The sequence below is a fragment of the Lactuca sativa genome, chromosome 5 (genome assembly GCF_002870075.4).
Source record: "Lactuca sativa cultivar Salinas chromosome 5, Lsat_Salinas_v11, whole genome shotgun sequence".
Taxonomy (NCBI): domain Eukaryota; kingdom Viridiplantae; phylum Streptophyta; class Magnoliopsida; order Asterales; family Asteraceae; genus Lactuca; species Lactuca sativa.
Genome location: NC_056627.2, coordinates 115,859,088 through 115,877,443, shown reverse-complemented (window position 1 = coordinate 115,877,443; position 18,356 = coordinate 115,859,088).

Genomic DNA, 18,356 nt, shown 5'->3' with positions numbered 1-18,356 from the left:
TCTTAATCTCAGCCATATCATTGACATTCTTCTTTATAGTCACCTGTCTTTTATCTCCATTATTTACCTGGTCATTATTATTATACTGTCCAGAACCCATCTTCTCAAATTTTTTATTCTTCTCCAAATTCCAATGCCCCACTCCTTTGTTATTCCAATTCCCATTTTGTCCCCAACCATTTCCACTTTTGTTCCCATATTGACCCCTAAACTTATTCCCCACTCTTGAGAAATTACTCTTCCCTTTATTTTTCTGATTACCTATATTAGCAGCTTTCCACATAGAATTGCTTGTACCTTCTCCATCTTTAATAATTTTATTTTTCCTATTAGTAAATTCTGTAAATCCTTCATCATCAATCACATTTTTCCCTTTATCTTCCTTGCTAATCCCACTGCCACCATTTTGCATAGATTTAGCACCCATCATACTAGCCATACAGACCTTATCTATGTGCCCAAACACTTTACAATGACTGCACCTAGATGGCATCCAAGCATATTCCACATCAAAGCTTTGAATAACAGCAGAATTAGTAACAAAATCCCACGTTGAGATATCAATGTTTCTTTTCCATTCTTTATCAGCTGACATTTCGATAAGGATCCTAGCATAAGCATTTCTCCCTTTATGTTCCAAACACATCTCCTCAGTAAAAGAATCAAACGCAAGAGGAATTCCCAATTTACTAGCAATAATGCACAGATTATCCCCACTCCAAACTTCCAAAGGTAAGTCATAAATCTTGACCCAAACCGGAATCTTATCATGTCTATTTTTAGTTAAAGTCAAACCTGGTCTCCATCTTTGTAGAAATAAAGGCATATTATTGAACATTAGCCATGGACTTCCTTCAAGAATAGATAACATCCCTTGTTCATCACTGAATTTAAAAAAGAAGAATCCTTTATTATTCATGAATACCTCTTCAAGACCCACATTCTTCCATAGCCTTCTTACCTCCTTTTGAATCACTGGAAAAGCCAATTTCTTATCAATCATATATCCATATAAAGTATTCACATAAGGAATACTCGCATTTTTTAGATTTTCAATTGGGATAATAACAGGACCATCTTCTTCACCTTTTTCCCCTGGAATATATCTAACATCAATCTTACCCTTATGCCTATTCCCTTTTAACACACCAGCATAAGAGTTCTTTAAATTCCCCTGCACATCCTTCTCCATCGAATTTCCAATTTTAGCTGCTCCCAAAATAGAAGGAAAGGTATTAATACTATTAATAACAGTGCCTGCAACCAAATTCCCATTATTATCATTACTAATATTATTAATATCCTCCTCCTCCATCATTATTTCCTCATCTTCACTAGTTTCCTCCTCACTTGAATCAACTTCCCCCTCTTCATCTTCTGAACTCTCTTCTTCATTATCATCTCCCAACTTATTCTCCTTCTTATCCACTTTCAAATCATCCATATCCATATTCTGAATTATACCCTTATCAACTCCCTTTCCCACCTGTCCTTCTTCCTTCAATTCATTCAGAAACTGAAATCCCACTCCTGGAATGAAATCTTCATTGTTATTAGCCCTTTTCTTCCCATCAGTTATTATCTTCACAACTTCATTATCTTCCCTATTAGAGTTATTCTGAATTTTAACATCCATCACCGATATGGTAGGGTTCACATTAACCATTTCACTAGTAACATTCTTCAATTCAGAGATTGGACTCAAAACTTCATTATTCATCATCAACCCATCCCAATTTTTCATCAAATTAGCAGTATTACCAGTTGGGATAGAAATAACATGAGAACTTACCTTTTTAGAATCACCAGATAACCCTTTCTTCAATTCCTTCTCCTTCCCATCATATCCCGGTATAGAAATGTTAGAATCCGACTCAAAAACTGATACAGATTCCGATTCTTCTCCCGTTTCCTCTTCTGAACCATCTTCATTGAAGAACTCTTCAGTATCCATCGGAGCTAATTTATCCACCTTCTTCCTAGCTCTGTTCTTAATCCTGAAAGATTTCCCCTCCATTTTCCATCCCGCTTTGCTAATCCCAGATGCAACAGCTCCAGTCACACTTGGTTTGCGACGAGCTTTGTAGATCGTGGCAGATGATTGTTCAATTACCCCAGGAGGAACAAGATCATTCACCTCCATTTCAGTTTTTGTATAACGAACAGCAGCACTTTTATCCGGAGGTTTAACCTTCACGTCCTTCAATCTATCCGACTTGGAAGATGCTCCCATTAAATCAACGGAATTAGGAAAGAAATTGCTTCACCGATTAAAAGAAATTCGTCAGAAAAGCAGCGCCGATGAATCTAAGCTAGATCGCACCACCGTCAGAAAGAATCAGGATTTTGTTCCTAGAAATGTTAGAGACTTGAAAGGCCAATAAGAACCCTCCCAAGGGAGTTTACGGCCGTAAACTCCAAGGGAGAAGGGTCTTTGGGCCGTAAACTCCCCAAAGGAGTCAGTGTGGTGCCCAAACACTTGTATAGCCTTGAAACAATTCCCCTCTAAGGTTGTAGTACTTTTAAACTCCATTTCATGACTTGTTTGAGAGTTTACGGCCAGGAGCTTACTCCCCTGGGCCGTAAACTCTAATGAATATGGTCTTTTGACCTTAAACTTTCATTAGGGGCATTGCACTTCTTTGTTGCAACCCATTAGCCTCCTAGCACTTGACCAAAAGTGTTGTCCTCGCGCTTAAATGTTATTACTTGTATAATTAGTGTTATAATCACTAATTATTTATATACATATGTTTCATATGTAATTAGGATCATTGTGTGTGTCTAAGTCTTCACTTGACACCAAGCACTTGTCAGATCCTTCCGTACGATAACAGCCCGTTTAATTCCAGTCACATACTGCAGGTGAGTTGATACCCCTTAACTGTGACAACCCGAAATTTTCCATTCAAATCAAACCACATCAATCCAATGGAAGTAGAGCAGTTTCAGTGAAAATTCAAACTTTTGGAATAAGTTTGGCAGTTTTAGGGTTTTACACCTAAGGAGTTATTAGGAGAGTGGGTGCACTAGGATTTTGTGCAACACTGTAATTCCATTACTCTAGGTCATTAGAATCCATTCCGAGAATAGAAATATTTTCTGCCAAAAATCTCTGGACTATAAATAGAATTCTGAACCAAATTGGTTCATTATTTGATTTCCATTTAGAGAAAAGCCAAATACTCTCTCACGGATCTTCGGGTTTTCATCCCAGATTGTGAGTCTACTTCCCTAAATGTGTTTTAATACTTGTTATATGCTTTATAACATTGTTTACATGTCCAAAACACAAGATCCGGGAGTTTACCGCCCAAGAACGTTCTTGGGGAGTAAACTCCAAAATCAAGCCTAAAGGCCACCTAGTCCCATTTCCGTGTTAGGCATCTAACTAAGGACTTAGTGTATGATCATTAGAGGCTAGAAACAAATCAAAAGCAAGTAGTTTGAGGAGTTTACGGCCTAGGAACAACCTCTTGGGCCGTAAACTCCAAGTAAAGGGCACAAATGAGTGCCTAGTGTTCCTTTAGCCTTAGAACAAGAACCTAGAAGCCTTAAACTCATGATTTAGACCCACAAAACAATTAGAAACCAACATTGGAAGGGAGTTTACGGCCAAGATGCTCCTTAGGCCGTAAACTCCAAGATTAAGTGCCAAAACCACTTCAAACTCTTCCTAAGGCTTAGTCTTCATTTTTGGCTAGTACCTTAATGTGTTTAGGACCTAGAAAAATCATGAAAAGCTCAAGTGTTGAAGAGTTTACGGCCAAGAGTATTTCTTGGGCCGTAAACTCCTTTAAAGGGGTCAAAGGACACCCTAGACACTTCCTTAGGCCAAGAGACTTTTAGGGCAAGTACCTAGATGAGTTTTGGGCTAGTTAAAATTCTTAGAACCTCATGTGTGAGGGAGTTTACGGCCCAAAGAGTTCTATGGCCGTAAACTCCATCAAATGGTTCCATTTAATGCCATAAACCTCCCTTGATCCAAGTATTGAAGCCTAGACTTGTTCCTAGAAATGTTAGAGACTTGAAAGGCCAATAAGAACCCTCCCAAGGGAGTTTACGGCCGTAAACTCCAAGGGAGAAGGGTCTTTGGGCCGTAAACTCCCCAAAGGAGTCAGTGTGGTGCCCAAACACTTGTATAGCCTTGAAACAATTCCCCTCTAAGGTTGTAGTACTTTTAAACTCCATTTCATGACTTGTTTGAGAGTTTACGGCCAGGAGCTTACTCCCCTGGGCCGTAAACTCTAATGAATATGGTCTTTTGACCTTAAACTTTCATTAGGGGCATTGCACTTCTTTGTTGCAACCCATTAGCCTCCTAGCACTTGACCAAAAGTGTTGTCCTCGCGCTTAAATGTTATTACTTGTATAATTAGTGTTATAATCACTAATTATTTATATACATATGTTTCATATGTAATTAGGATCATTGTGTGTGTCTAAGTCTTCACTTGACACCAAGCACTTGTCAGATCCTTCCGTACGATAACAGCCCGTTTAATTCCAGTCACATACTGCAGGTGAGTTGATACCCCTTAACTGTGACAACCCGAAATTTTCCATTCAAATCAAACCACATCAATCCAATGGAAGTAGAGCAGTTTCAGTGAAAATTCAAACTTTTGGAATAAGTTTGGCAGTTTTAGGGTTTTACACCTAAGGAGTTATTAGGAGAGTGGGTGCACTAGGATTTTGTGCAACACTGTAATTCCATTACTCTAGGTCATTAGAATCCATTCCGAGAATAGAAATATTTTCTGCCAAAAATCTCTGGACTATAAATAGAATTCTGAACCAAATTGGTTCATTATTTGATTTCCATTTAGAGAAAAGCCAAATACTCTCTCACGGATCTTCGGGTTTTCATCCCAGATTGTGAGTCTACTTCCCTAAATGTGTTTTAATACTTGTTATATGCTTTATAACATTGTTTACATGTCCAAAACACAAGATCCGGGAGTTTACCGCCCAAGAACGTTCTTGGGGAGTAAACTCCAAAATCAAGCCTAAAGGCCACCTAGTCCCATTTCCGTGTTAGGCATCTAACTAAGGACTTAGTGTATGATCATTAGAGGCTAGAAACAAATCAAAAGCAAGTAGTTTGAGGAGTTTACGGCCTAGGAACAACCTCTTGGGCCGTAAACTCCAAGTAAAGGGCACAAATGAGTGCCTAGTGTTCCTTTAGCCTTAGAACAAGAACCTAGAAGCCTTAAACTCATGATTTAGACCCACAAAACAATTAGAAACCAACATTGGAAGGGAGTTTACGGCCAAGATGCTCCTTAGGCCGTAAACTCCAAGATTAAGTGCCAAAACCACTTCAAACTCTTCCTAAGGCTTAGTCTTCATTTTTGGCTAGTACCTTAATGTGTTTAGGACCTAGAAAAATCATGAAAAGCTCAAGTGTTGAAGAGTTTACGGCCAAGAGTATTTCTTGGGCCGTAAACTCCTTTAAAGGGGTCAAAGGACACCCTAGACACTTCCTTAGGCCAAGAGACTTTTAGGGCAAGTACCTAGATGAGTTTTGGGCTAGTTAAAATTCTTAGAACCTCATGTGTGAGGGAGTTTACGGCCCAAAGAGTTCTATGGCCGTAAACTCCATCAAATGGTTCCATTTAATGCCATAAACCTCCCTTGATCCAAGTATTGAAGCCTAGACTTGTTCCTAGAAATGTTAGAGACTTGAAAGGCCAATAAGAACCCTCCCAAGGGAGTTTACGGCCGTAAACTCCAAGGGAGAAGGGTCTTTGGGCCGTAAACTCCCCAAAGGAGTCAGTGTGGTGCCCAAACACTTGTATAGCCTTGAAACAATTCCCCTCTAAGGTTGTAGTACTTTTAAACTCCATTTCATGACTTGTTTGAGAGTTTACGGCCAGGAGCTTACTCCCCTGGGCCGTAAACTCTAATGAATATGGTCTTTTGACCTTAAACTTTCATTAGGGGCATTGCACTTCTTTGTTGCAACCCATTAGCCTCCTAGCACTTGACCAAAAGTGTTGTCCTCGCGCTTAAATGTTATTACTTGTATAATTAGTGTTATAATCACTAATTATTTATATACATATGTTTCATATGTAATTAGGATCATTGTGTGTGTCTAAGTCTTCACTTGACACCAAGCACTTGTCTGATCCTTCCGTACGATAACAGCCCGTTTAATTCCAGTCACATACTGCAGGTGAGTTCATACCCCTTAACTGTGACAACCCGAAATTTTCCATTCAAATCAAACCACATCAATCCAATGGAAGTAGAGCAGTTTCAGTGAAAATTCAAACTTTTGGAATAAGTTTGGCAGTTTTAGGGTTTTACACCTAAGGAGTTATTAGGAGAGTGGGTGCACTAGGATTTTGTGCAACACTGTAATTCCATTACTCTAGGTCATTAGAATCCATTCCGAGAATAGAAATATTTTCTGCCAAAAATCTCTGGACTATAAATAGAATTCTGAACCAAATTGGTTCATTATTTGATTTCCATTTAGAGAAAAGCCAAATACTCTCTCACGGATCTTCGGGTTTTCATCCCAGATTGTGAGTCTACTTCCCTAAATGTGTTTTAATACTTGTTATATGCTTTATAACATTGTTTACATGTCCAAAACACAAGATCCGGGAGTTTACCGCCCAAGAACGTTCTTGGGGAGTAAACTCCAAAATCAAGCCTAAAGGCCACCTAGTCCCATTTCCGTGTTAGGCATCTAACTAAGGACTTAGTGTATGATCATTAGAGGCTAGAAACAAATCAAAAGCAAGTAGTTTGAGGAGTTTACGGCCAAGGAACAACCTCTTGGGCCGTAAACTCCAAGTAAAGGGCACAAATGAGTGCCTAGTGTTCCTTTAGCCTTAGAACAAGAACCTAGAAGCCTTAAACTCATGATTTAGACCCACAAAACAATTAGAAACCAACATTGGAAGGGAGTTTACGGCCAAGATGCTCCTTAGGCCGTAAACTCCAAGATTAAGTGCCAAAACCACTTCAAACTCTTCCTAAGGCTTAGTCTTCATTTTTGGCTAGTACCTTAATGTGTTTAGGACCTAGAAAAATCATGAAAAGCTCAAGTGTTGAAGAGTTTACGGCCAAGAGTATTTCTTGGGCCGTAAACTCCTTTAAAGGGGTCAAAGGACACCCTAGACACTTCCTTAGGCCAAGAGACTTTTAGGGCAAGTACCTAGATGAGTTTTGGGCTAGTTAAAATTCTTAGAACCTCATGTGTGAGGGAGTTTACGGCCCAAAGAGTTCTATGGCCGTAAACTCCATCAAATGGTTCCATTTAATGCCATAAACCTCCCTTGATCCAAGTATTGAAGCCTAGACTTGTTCCTAGAAATGTTAGAGACTTGAAAGGCCAATAAGAACCCTCCCAAGGGAGTTTACGGCCGTAAACTCCAAGGGAGAAGGGTCTTTGGGCCGTAAACTCCCCAAAGGAGTCAGTGTGGTGCCCAAACACTTGTATAGCCTTGAAACAATTCCCCTCTAAGGTTGTAGTACTTCTAAACTCCATTTCATGACTTGTTTGAGAGTTTACGGCCAGGAGCTTACAACCCTGGGCCGTAAACTCTAATGAATATGGTCTTTTGACCTTAAACTTTCATTAGGGGCATTGCACTTCTTTGTTGCAACCCATTAGCCTCCTAGCACTTGACCAAAAGTGTTGTCCTCGCGCTTAAATGTTATTACTTGTATAATTAGTGTTATAATCACTAATTATTTATATACATATGTTTCATATGTAATTAGGATCATTGTGTGTGTCTAAGTCTTCACTTGACACCAAGCACTTGTCTGATCCTTCCGTACGATAACAGCCCGTTCAATTCCAGTCACATACTGCAAGTGAGTTGATACCCCTTAACTGTGACAACCCGAAATTTTCCATTCAAATCAAACCACATCAATCCAATGGAAGTAGAGCAGTTTCAGTGAAAATTCAAACTTTTGGAATAAGTTTGGCAGTTTTAGGGTTTTACACCTAAGGAGTTATTAGGAGAGTGGGTGCACTAGGATTTTGTGCAACACTGTAATTCCATTACTCTAGGTCATTAGAATCCATTCCGAGAATAGAAATATTTTCTGCCAAAAATCTCTGGACTATAAATAGAATTCTGAACCAAATTGGTTCATTATTTGATTTCCATTTAGAGAAAAGCCAAATACTCTCTCACGGATCTTCGGGTTTTCATCCCAGATTGTGAGTCTACTTCCCTAAATGTGTTTTAATACTTGTTATATGCTTTATAACATTGTTTACATGTCCAAAACACAAGATCCGGGAGTTTACCGCCCAAGAACGTTCTTGGGGAGTAAACTCCAAAATCAAGCCTAAAGGCCACCTAGTCCCATTTCCGTGTTAGGCATCTAACTAAGGACTTAGTGTATGATCATTAGAGGCTAGAAACAAATCAAAAGCAAGTAGTTTGAGGAGTTTACGGCCAAGGAACAACCTCTTGGGCCGTAAACTCCAAGTAAAGGGCACAAATGAGTGCCTAGTGTTCCTTTAGCCTTAGAACAAGAACCTAGAAGCCTTAAACTCATGATTTAGACCCACAAAACAATTAGAAACCAACATTGGAAGGGAGTTTACGGCCAAGATGCTCCTTAGGCCGTAAACTCCAAGATTAAGTGCCAAAACCACTTCAAACTCTTCCTAAGGCTTAGTCTTCATTTTTGGCTAGTACCTTAATGTGTTTAGGACCTAGAAAAATCATGAAAAGCTCAAGTGTTGAAGAGTTTACGGCCAAGAGTATTTCTTGGGCCGTAAACTCCTTTAAAGGGGTCAAAGGACACCCTAGACACTTCCTTAGGCCAAGAGACTTTTAGGGCAAGTACCTAGATGAGTTTTGGGCTAGTTAAAATTCTTAGAACCTCATGTGTGAGGGAGTTTACGGCCCAAAGAGTTCTATGGCCGTAAACTCCATCAAATGGTTCCATTTAATGCCATAAACCTCCCTTGATCCAAGTATTGAAGCCTAGACTTGTTCCTAGAAATGTTAGAGACTTGAAAGGCCAATAAGAACCCTCCCAAGGGAGTTTACGGCCGTAAACTCCAAGGGAGAAGGGTCTTTGGGCCGTAAACTCCCCAAAGGAGTCAGTGTGGTGCCCAAACACTTGTATAGCCTTGAAACAATTCCCCTCTAAGGTTGTAGTACTTTTAAACTCCATTTCATGACTTGTTTGAGAGTTTACGGCCAGGAGCTTACTCCCCTGGGCCGTAAACTCTAATGAATATGGTCTTTTGACCTTAAACTTTCATTAGGGGCATTGCACTTCTTTGTTGCAACCCATTAGCCTCCTAGCACTTGACCAAAAGTGTTGTCCTCGCGCTTAAATGTTATTACTTGTATAATTAGTGTTATAATCACTAATTATTTATATACATATGTTTCATATGTAATTAGGATCATTGTGTGTGTCTAAGTCTTCACTTGACACCAAGCACTTGTCTGATCCTTCCGTACGATAACAGCCCGTTCAATTCCAGTCACATACTGCAAGTGAGTTGATACCCCTTAACTGTGACAACCCGAAATTTTCCATTCAAATCAAACCACATCAATCCAATGGAAGTAGAGCAGTTTCAGTGAAAATTCAAACTTTTGGAATAAGTTTGGCAGTTTTAGGGTTTTACACCTAAGGAGTTATTAGGAGAGTGGGTGCACTAGGATTTTGTGCAACACTGTAATTCCATTACTCTAGGTCATTAGAATCCATTCCGAGAATAGAAATATTTTCTGCCAAAAATCTCTGGACTATAAATAGAATTCTGAACCAAATTGGTTCATTATTTGATTTCCATTTAGAGAAAAGCCAAATACTCTCTCACGGATCTTCGGGTTTTCATCCCAGATTGTGAGTCTACTTCCCTAAATGTGTTTTAATACTTGTTATATGCTTTATAACATTGTTTACATGTCCAAAACACAAGATCCGGGAGTTTACCGCCCAAGAACGTTCTTGGGGAGTAAACTCCAAAATCAAGCCTAAAGGCCACCTAGTCCCATTTCCGTGTTAGGCATCTAACTAAGGACTTAGTGTATGATCATTAGAGGCTAGAAACAAATCAAAAGCAAGTAGTTTGAGGAGTTTACGGCCAAGGAACAACCTCTTGGGCCGTAAACTCCAAGTAAAGGGCACAAATGAGTGCCTAGTGTTCCTTTAGCCTTAGAACAAGAACCTAGAAGCCTTAAACTCATGATTTAGACCCACAAAACAATTAGAAACCAACATTGGAAGGGAGTTTACGGCCAAGATGCTCCTTAGGCCGTAAACTCCAAGATTAAGTGCCAAAACCACTTCAAACTCTTCCTAAGGCTTAGTCTTCATTTTTGGCTAGTACCTTAATGTGTTTAGGACCTAGAAAAATCATGAAAAGCTCAAGTGTTGAAGAGTTTACGGCCAAGAGTATTTCTTGGGCCGTAAACTCCTTTAAAGGGGTCAAAGGACACCCTAGACACTTCCTTAGGCCAAGAGACTTTTAGGGCAAGTACCTAGATGAGTTTTGGGCTAGTTAAAATTCTTAGAACCTCATGTGTGAGGGAGTTTACGGCCCAAAGAGTTCTATGGCCGTAAACTCCATCAAATGGTTCCATTTAATGCCATAAACCTCCCTTGATCCAAGTATTGAAGCCTAGACTTGTTCCTAGAAATGTTAGAGACTTGAAAGGCCAATAAGAACCCTCCCAAGGGAGTTTACGGCCGTAAACTCCAAGGGAGAAGGGTCTTTGGGCCGTAAACTCCCCAAAGGAGTCAGTGTGGTGCCCAAACACTTGTATAGCCTTGAAACAATTCCCCTCTAAGGTTGTAGTACTTTTAAACTCCATTTCATGACTTGTTTGAGAGTTTACGGCCAGGAGCTTACTCCCCTGGGCCGTAAACTCTAATGAATATGGTCTTTTGACCTTAAACTTTCATTAGGGGCATTGCACTTCTTTGTTGCAACCCATTAGCCTCCTAGCACTTGACCAAAAGTGTTGTCCTCGCGCTTAAATGTTATTACTTGTATAATTAGTGTTATAATCACTAATTATTTATATACATATGTTTCATATGTAATTAGGATCATTGTGTGTGTCTAAGTCTTCACTTGACACCAAGCACTTGTCTGATCCTTCCGTACGATAACAGCCCGTTCAATTCCAGTCACATACTGCAAGTGAGTTGATACCCCTTAACTGTGACAACCCGAAATTTTCCATTCAAATCAAACCACATCAATCCAATGGAAGTAGAGCAGTTTCAGTGAAATTTCAAACTTTTGGAATAAGTTTGGCAGTTTTAGGGTTTTACACCTAAGGAGTTATTAGGAGAGTGGGTGCACTAGGATTTTGTGCAACACTGTAATTCCATTACTCTAGGTCATTAGAATCCATTCCGAGAATAGAAATATTTTCTGCCAAAAATCTCTGGACTATAAATAGAATTCTGAACCAAATTGGTTCATTATTTGATTTCCATTTAGAGAAAAGCCAAATACTCTCTCACGGATCTTCGGGTTTTCATCCCAGATTGTGAGTCTACTTCCCTAAATGTGTTTTAATACTTGTTATATGCTTTATAACATTGTTTACATGTCCAAAACACAAGATCCGGGAGTTTACCGCCCAAGAACGTTCTTGGGGAGTAAACTCCAAAATCAAGCCTAAAGGCCACCTAGTCCCATTTCCGTGTTAGGCATCTAACTAAGGACTTAGTGTATGATCATTAGAGGCTAGAAACAAATCAAAAGCAAGTAGTTTGAGGAGTTTACGGCCTAGGAACAACCTCTTGGGCCGTAAACTCCAAGTAAAGGGCACAAATGAGTGCCTAGTGTTCCTTTAGCCTTAGAACAAGAACCTAGAAGCCTTAAACTCATGATTTAGACCCACAAAACAATTAGAAACCAACATTGGAAGGGAGTTTACGGCCAAGATGCTCCTTAGGCCGTAAACTCCAAGATTAAGTGCCAAAACCACTTCAAACTCTTCCTAAGGCTTAGTCTTCATTTTTGGCTAGTACCTTAATGTGTTTAGGACCTAGAAAAATCATGAAAAGCTCAAGTGTTGAAGAGTTTACGGCCAAGAGTATTTCTTGGGCCGTAAACTCCTTTAAAGGGGTCAAAGGACACCCTAGACACTTCCTTAGGCCAAGAGACTTTTAGGGCAAGTACCTAGATGAGTTTTGGGCTAGTTAAAATTCTTAGAACCTCATGTGTGAGGGAGTTTACGGCCCAAAGAGTTCTATGGCCGTAAACTCCATCAAATGGTTCCATTTAATGCCATAAACCTCCCTTGATCCAAGTATTGAAGCCTAGACTTGTTCCTAGAAATGTTAGAGACTTGAAAGGCCAATAAGAACCCTCCCAAGGGAGTTTACGGCCGTAAACTCCAAGGGAGAAGGGTCTTTGGGCCGTAAACTCCCCAAAGGAGTCAGTGTGGTGCCCAAACACTTGTATAGCCTTGAAACAATTCCCCTCTAAGGTTGTAGTACTTTTGAACTCCATTTCATGACTTGTTTGAGAGTTTACGGCCAGGAGCTTACTCCCCTGGGCCGTAAACTCTAATGAATATGGTCTTTTGACCTTAAACTTTCATTAGGGGCATTGCACTTCTTTGTTGCAACCCATTAGCCTCCTAGCACTTGACCAAAAGTGTTGTCCTCGCGCTTAAATGTTATTACTTGTATAATTAGTGTTATAATCACTAATTATTTATATACATATGTTTCATATGTAATTAGGATCATTGTGTGTGTCTAAGTCTTCACTTGACACCAAGCACTTGTCTGATCCTTCCGTACGATAACAGCCCGTTTAATTCCAGTCACATACTGCAGGTGAGTTCATACCCCTTAACTGTGACAACCCGAAATTTTCCATTCAAATCAAACCACATCAATCCAATGGAAGTAGAGCAGTTTCAGTGAAAATTCAAACTTTTGGAATAAGTTTGGCAGTTTTAGGGTTTTACACCTAAGGAGTTATTAGGAGAGTGGGTGCACTAGGATTTTGTGCAACACTGTAATTCCATTACTCTAGGTCATTAGAATCCATTCCGAGAATAGAAATATTTTTTGCCAAAAATCTCTGGACTATAAATAGAATTCTGAACCAAATTGGTTCATTATTTGATTTCCATTTAGAGAAAAGCCAAATACTCTCTCACGGATCTTCGGGTTTTCATCCCAGATTGTGAGTCTACTTCCCTAAATGTGTTTTAATACTTGTTATATTCTTTATAACATTGTTTACATGTCCAAAACACAATATCCGGGAGTTTACCGCCCAAGAACGTTCTTGGGGAGTAAACTCCAAAATCAAGCCTAAAGGCCACCTAGTCCCATTTCCGTGTTAGGCATCTAACTAAGGACTTAGTGTATGATCATTAGAGGCTAGAAACAAATCAAAAGCAAGTAGTTTGAGGAGTTTACGGCCAAGGAACAACCTCTTGGGCCGTAAACTCCAAGTAAAGGGCACAAATGAGTGCCTAGTGTTCCTTTAGCCTTAGAACAAGAACCTAGAAGCCTTAAACTCATGATTTAGACCCACAAAACAATTAGAAACCAACATTGGAAGGGAGTTTACGGCCAAGATGCTCCTTAGGCCGTAAACTCCAAGATTAAGTGCCAAAACCACTTCAAACTCTTCCTAAGGCTTAGTCTTCATTTTTGGCTAGTACCTTAATGTGTTTAGGACCTAGAAAAATCATGAAAAGCTCAAGTGTTGAAGAGTTTACGGCCAAGAGTATTTCTTGGGCCGTAAACTCCTTTAAAGGGGTCAAAGGACACCCTAGACACTTCCTTAGGCCAAGAGACTTTTAGGGCAAGTACCTAGATGAGTTTTGGGCTAGTTAAAATTCTTAGAACCTCATGTGTGAGGGAGTTTACGGCCCAAAGAGTTCTATGGCCGTAAACTCCATCAAATGGTTCCATTTAATGCCATAAACCTCCCTTGATCCAAGTATTGAAGCCTAGACTTGTTCCTAGAAATGTTAGAGACTTGAAAGGCCAATAAGAACCCTCCCAAGGGAGTTTACGGCCGTAAACTCCAAGGGAGAAGGGTCTTTGGGCCGTAAACTCCCCAAAGGAGTCAGTGTGGTGCCCAAACACTTGTATAGCCTTGAAACAATTCCCCTCTAAGGTTGTAGTACTTCTAAACTCCATTTCATGACTTGTTTGAGAGTTTACGGCCAGGAGCTTACAACCCTGGGCCGTAAACTCTAATGAATATGGTCTTTTGACCTTAAACTTTCATTAGGGGCATTGCACTTCTTTGTTGCAACCCATTAGCCTCCTAGCACTTGACCAAAAGTGTTGTCCTCGCGCTTAAATGTTATTACTTGTATAATTAGTGTTATAATCACTAATTATTTATATACATATGTTTCATATGTAATTAGGATCATTGTGTGTGTCTAAGTCTTCACTTGACACCAAGCACTTGTCTGATCCTTCCGTACGATAACAGCCCGTTCAATTCCAGTCACATACTGCAAGTGAGTTGATACCCCTTAACTGTGACAACCCGAAATTTTCCATTCAAATCAAACCACATCAATCCAATGGAAGTAGAGCAGTTTCAGTGAAAATTCAAACTTTTGGAATAAGTTTGGCAGTTTTAGGGTTTTACACCTAAGGAGTTATTAGGAGAGTGGGTGCACTAGGATTTTGTGCAACACTGTAATTCCATTACTCTAGGTCATTAGAATCCATTCCGAGAATAGAAATATTTTCTGCCAAAAATCTCTGGACTATAAATAGAATTCTGAACCAAATTGGTTCATTATTTGATTTCCATTTAGAGAAAAGCCAAATACTCTCTCACGGATCTTCGGGTTTTCATCCCAGATTGTGAGTCTACTTCCCTAAATGTGTTTTAATACTTGTTATATGCTTTATAACATTGTTTACATGTCCAAAACACAAGATCCGGGAGTTTACCGCCCAAGAACGTTCTTGGGGAGTAAACTCCAAAATCAAGCCTAAAGGCCACCTAGTCCCATTTCCGTGTTAGGCATCTAACTAAGGACTTAGTGTATGATCATTAGAGGCTAGAAACAAATCAAAAGCAAGTAGTTTGAGGAGTTTACGGCCAAGGAACAACCTCTTGGGCCGTAAACTCCAAGTAAAGGGCACAAATGAGTGCCTAGTATTCCTTTAGCCTTAGAACAAGAACCTAGAAGCCTTAAACTCATGATTTAGACCCACAAAACAATTAGAAACCAACATTGGAAGGGAGTTTACGGCCAAGATGCTCCTTAGGCCGTAAACTCCAAGATTAAGTGCCAAAACCACTTCAAACTCTTCCTAAGGCTTAGTCTTCATTTTTGGCTAGTACCTTAATGTGTTTAGGACCTAGAAAAATCATGAAAAGCTCAAGTGTTGAAGAGTTTACGGCCAAGAGTATTTCTTGGGCCGTAACCTCCTTTAAAGGGGTCAAAGGACACCCTAGACACTTCCTTAGGCCAAGAGACTTTTAGGGCAAGTACCTAGATGAGTTTTGGGCTAGTTAAAATTCTTAGAACCTCATGTGTGAGGGAGTTTACGGCCCAAAGAGTTCTATGGCCGTAAACTCCATCAAATGGTTCCATTTAATGCCATAAACCTCCCTTGATCCAAGTATTGAAGCCTAGACTTGTTCCTAGAAATGTTAGAGACTTGAAAGGCCAATAAGAACCCTCCCAAGGGAGTTTACGGCCGTAAACTCCAAGGGAGAAGGGTCTTTGGGCCGTAAACTCCCCAAAGGAGTCAGTGTGGTGCCCAAACACTTGTATAGCCTTGAAACAATTCCCCTCTAAGGTTGTAGTACTTTTAAACTCCATTTCATGACTTGTTTGAGAGTTTACGGCCAGGAGCTTACTCCCCTGGGCCGTAAACTCTAATGAATATGGTCTTTTGACCTTAAACTTTCATTAGGGGCATTGCACTTCTTTGTTGCAACCCATTAGCCTCCTAGCACTTGACCAAAAGTGTTGTCCTCGCGCTTAAATGTTATTACTTGTATAATTAGTGTTATAATCACTAATTATTTATATACATATGTTTCATATGTAATTAGGATCATTGTGTGTGTCTAAGTCTTCACTTGACACCAAGCACTTGTCTGATCCTTCCGTACGATAACAGCCCGTTCAATTCCAGTCACATACTGCAAGTGAGTTGATACCCCTTAACTGTGACAACCCGAAATTTTCCATTCAAATCAAACCACATCAATCCAATGGAAGTAGAGCAGTTTCAGTGAAAATTCAAACTTTTGGAATAAGTTTGGCAGTTTTAGGGTTTTACACCTAAGGAGTTATTAGGAGAGTGGGTGCACTAGGATTTTGTGCAACACTGTAATTCCATTACTCTAGGTCATTAGAATCCATTCCGAGAATAGAAATATTTTCTGCCAAAAATCTCTGGACTATAAATAGAATTCTGAACCAAATTGGTTCATTATTTGATTTCCATTTAGAGAAAAGCCAAATACTCTCTCACGGATCTTCGGGTTTTCATCCCAGATTGTGAGTCTACTTCCCTAAATGTGTTTTAATACTTGTTATATGCTTTATAACATTGTTTACATGTCCAAAACACAAGATCCGGGAGTTTACCGCCCAAGAACGTTCTTGGGGAGTAAACTCCAAAATCAAGCCTAAAGGCCACCTAGTCCCATTTCCGTGTTAGGCATCTAACTAAGGACTTAGTGTATGATCATTAGAGGCTAGAAACAAATCAAAAGCAAGTAGTTTGAGGAGTTTACGGCCAAGGAACAACCTCTTGGGCCGTAAACTCCAAGTAAAGGGCACAAATGAGTGCCTAGTGTTCCTTTAGCCTTAGAACAAGAACCTAGAAGCCTTAAACTCATGATTTAGACCCACAAAACAATTAGAAACCAACATTGGAAGGGAGTTTACGGCCAAGATGCTCCTTAGGCCGTAAACTCCAAGATTAAGTGCCAAAACCACTTCAAACTCTTCCTAAGGCTTAGTCTTCATTTTTGGCTAGTACCTTAATGTGTTTAGGACCTAGAAAAATCATGAAAAGCTCAAGTGTTGAAGAGTTTACGGCCAAGAGTATTTCTTGGGCCGTAAACTCCTTTAAAGGGGTCAAAGGACACCCTAGACACTTCCTTAGGCCAAGAGACTTTTAGGGCAAGTACCTAGATGAGTTTTGGGCTAGTTAAAATTCTTAGAACCTCATGTGTGAGGGAGTTTACGGCCCAAAGAGTTCTATGGCCGTAAACTCCATCAAATGGTTCCATTTAATGCCATAAACCTCCCTTGATCCAAGTATTGAAGCCTAGACTTGTTCCTAGAAATGTTAGAGACTTGAAAGGCCAATAAGAACCCTCCCAAGGGAGTTTACGGCCGTAAACTCCAAGGGAGAAGGGTCTTTGGGCCGTAAACTCCCCAAAGGAGTCAGTGTGGTGCCGAAACACTTGTATAGCCTTGAAACAATTCCCCTCTAAGGTTGTAGTACTTCTAAACTCCATTTCATGACTTGTTTGAGAGTTTACGGCCAGGAGCTTACAACCCTGGGCCGTAAACTCTAATGAATATGGTCTTTTGACCTTAAACTTTCATTAGGGGCATTGCACTTCTTTGTTGCAACCCATTAGCCTCCTAGCACTTGACCAAAAGTGTTGTCCTCGCGCTTAAATGTTATTACTTGTATAATTAGTGTTATAATCACTAATTATTTATATACATATGTTTCATATGTAATTAGGATCATTGTGTGTGTCTAAGTCTTCACTTGACACCAAGCACTTGTCTGATCCTTCCGTACGATAACAGCCCGTTCAATTCCAGTCACATACTGCAAGTGAGTTGATACCCCTTAACTGTGACAACCCGAAATTTTCCATTCAAATCAAACCACATCAATCCAATGGAAGTAGAGCAGTTTCAGTGAAAATTCAAACTTTTGGAATAAGTTTGGCAGTTTTAGGGTTTTACACCTAAGGAGTTATTAGGAGAGTGGGTGCACTAGGATTTTGTGCAACACTGTAATTCCATTACTCTAGGTCATTAGAATCCATTCCGAGAATAGAAATATTTTCTGCCAAAAATCTCTGGACTATAAATAGAATTCTGAACCAAATTGGTTCATTATTTGATTTCCATTTAGAGAAAAGCCAAATACTCTCTCACGGATCTTCGGGTTTTCATCCCAGATTGTGAGTCTACTTCCCTAAATGTGTTTTAATACTTGTTATATGCTTTATAACATTGTTTACCTGTCCAAAACACAAGATCCGGGAGTTTACCGCCCAAGAACGTTCTTGGGGAGTAAACTCCAAAATCAAGCCTAAAGGCCACCTAGTCCCATTTCCGTGTTAGGCATCTAACTAAGGACTTAGTGTATGATCATTAGAGGCTAGAAACAAATCA